The sequence below is a fragment of the Balaenoptera physalus genome, assembly GCF_965194825.1.
Source record: "Balaenoptera physalus genome assembly, chromosome: 10".
Taxonomy (NCBI): Eukaryota; Metazoa; Chordata; class Mammalia; order Artiodactyla; family Balaenopteridae; genus Balaenoptera; species Balaenoptera physalus.
The window spans coordinates 24,571,575-24,574,260 of record NC_138889.1 but is presented as its reverse complement, the minus strand read 5'-3'; the positions used below and the strand labels follow the sequence as shown (position 1 = coordinate 24,574,260).

The 2,686-nt window shown below is 51.2% G+C and overlaps 1 pseudogene across 1 annotated transcript; it reads left to right on the top strand.

Annotated features, from left to right (window-relative positions):
- Nucleotides 1-347: 347 nt before the first annotated feature.
- On the top strand, nucleotides 348-2,075 carry LOC309636353 (Y-box-binding protein 3 pseudogene; annotated as a pseudogene). Its single transcript has one exon. The product of its transcript is annotated as a Y-box-binding protein 3 pseudogene (transcript).
- Nucleotides 2,076-2,686: the final 611 nt, after the last annotated feature.

Here is a 2,686-nt window from a genome sequence, read left to right as displayed (position 1 = left end):
ATATCACTTATATGTGGAATCTAAAATATGACACAAATGAACCTATCTATGAAACAGAAACAAAATCAGGGACAGAGAATAGACTGGTGGTCGTCAAGGGGGACTGGGGCGGGAGAGGGTAGGAGTGGGAGTTTGGGATTAGCAGATGCAAACTGGTATATTTAGAATGGATTGACAACAAAGTCCTACTGTATAGCACAGGGAACTATATCAATATATTCAATATCCTGTGATAAATCATAATGGAAAAGAATATGAAAAAGGATTATATATATGTATAACTGAGTCACTTTGCTCTACAGCAGTAATTAACACAACATTGTAATTCAACTATACTTCAGTAAAAAATAAATTTAAAAAAAGATAGCGAGTAAGATCCAACGAGGAGCCCAAGAGCGAGCGCGCAGCCCGAGAGCTCGAGCCGCCTCCGCCGCCAGCGCCTCGAGATCCGCACCGGCCTCCCGAAGAGCGAGCCCCGGCCGCCGCGACCTCCAGCCGCGCTAACCGCCGACCAACCGCCACCGAGGCGCCCGAGGGAGAGCGGAGGAGGCGGCATGAGCGAGGCGGGCGAGGCCACCACCACCACTACCACCCTCCCGCAGGCTCCGGCGGAGGCGGCCGCCGCGGCCCCCCAGGACCCCGCGCCCAAGAGCCCGGCGGGCGGCGGCGGCGGCGCGCCCCAGGCCCCGGCCCCGGCGCCCGCCGCCCTGGTCGCGGGCAACCCCGGCGGGGACGCAGCCCCCGCGGCCCCCGCCTCTTCGCCCGCCGCGGGCAGTGAAGACGCGGAGAAGAAAGTTCTCGCCACCAAAGTCCTTGGCACTGTCAAATGGTTCAACGTCAGAAACGGATACGGATTTATAAATCGAAATGATACCAAAGAAGATGTATTCGTACCTCAGACTGCCATCGAGAAGAATAACCCACGGAAATATCTGCGCAGTGGAGGAGATGGAGACACTCTGGAGTTTGATGTGGTTGAAGGAGAGAAGGGTGCAGAAGCAGCCAACGTGACCGGCCCGGGCTGCGTTCCCGTGGAAGGGAGCCGATATGCTGCAGATCGGCGCCGCTACAGACGCGGCTACTACAGCAACCGCCGTGGACCGCCCCGTGACTGCGCTGGGGAGGAGGAGGAAGGGAGCTGCAGCCAAGGATTTGGCGCCTCCGCCGCTGACGGGCAGCTCGCTGGGGCCCTGAGTCAGCGGCGCCGCCCCCAGTACCGCCCCCAGTACCCGCGGCGCCTCCCGCCTTACCACGTGGGACAGACCTCTGACCGCCGCTCCCGGGTCTTTCCCCATCCCAACGGAACGCAGGCGGGTGAGATTGGAGAGATGAAGGATGGAGTCCCAGAGGGAGCACAACTTCAGGGACCAGTTCATCGACATCCGACTTACCGCGCAAGGTACCGTAGGGGCCCTCCTCGCCCACGACCTGCCCCAGCGGTTGGAGAGGCTGAAGATAAAGAGAATCAACAAGCGGCCAATGGTCCAAACCAGCCACCTGCTCGCCGTGGATACCGGCGCCCCTATAACTATCGGCGTCGCCCCCGTCCTCCTAATGCTCCTGCACAAGATGGCAAAGAGACCAAGGCAGGTGAAGCACCACCTGAGAACCCTGCTCCAGCCCCCGAGCAGAGCAGTGTCGAGTAACATCCGGCTCCCCAGGCACCTTCACCATCAGCAGGTGACCTAAAGAATTAATGACCATTCAAAAAATAAAGCAAAAAGCAGACCGCAACCTTACCAACACCAAAGAAACGTCCAAGCAATAAAGTGGAAGACTAATAACCAAGACGTGGACATTAGAATGCTCACTACTATTCTTTACGAAGCAAACAGCTATACAAGGAAAGCGTCAGCCAGTTTTTCCAGCAGCTGAGATCCTGGGAATGCCTGCGCGGAACAAGAGAGCAACCTCCCTGGTTTCAGCAGCCACTAGGTTTATATTGTTTTCCTGGTTTTTACTGTTTTGGTAATATGAATTGAAAGAAGAAATATTAATACCACATGGGGAGACCCCCCCCCCAACCAAAGAAATCTAAAATATGTAGTAAATGCTTTTTTTTCCTTTTTTGTTCATTTTGGATGCTGGTGCTAAACTTTCATGAGTTAAAAAGAAATTTTATGCCCTTATTTATTTTGAGGATGAGGGGAGGATAACAGTTTGCTTTCTTATGTGACTCTCTTTGAAAATGTGCAGTATGAAATTCCTCAAAAATAAAATTTTTACCCTTGAAAGGAAAAAGAAAAAAAAGATAGCAACATAACTCAATAGACTGTCTCAAGTAGTAAGTGAAAATGTGAATCACTAAGCACACTCTCTATCATGCATTAGCAACAACTCAACAGGTATTAATTTATTTTCTCCTATAGTCTGCATAATTATTCTCAGGCTTTTGATGTCATGAGAAATTTCATTGCGTGTGCACGCACAATAGGAATCACTGCCAAGACTGATGTGCAACTGTCTTTAAGGGAGAAGGTGGTTTTAATGACATGCCCAGTGGACCAACAATTTTTTAGCAACTGCCAGAAGCTCTTGGAGTAAGACATGACTATGCCATGGAAATGAAGACAAAAAATCTTTATGTGCTGGGAATTTGACCATTCTAGGCATAGATAATTTCCCTTTGGCAGGAGGCCTGAATGTTTACTGGCTTTTGCTTTCTGTTCTCTGAAAAAGAGAAAAA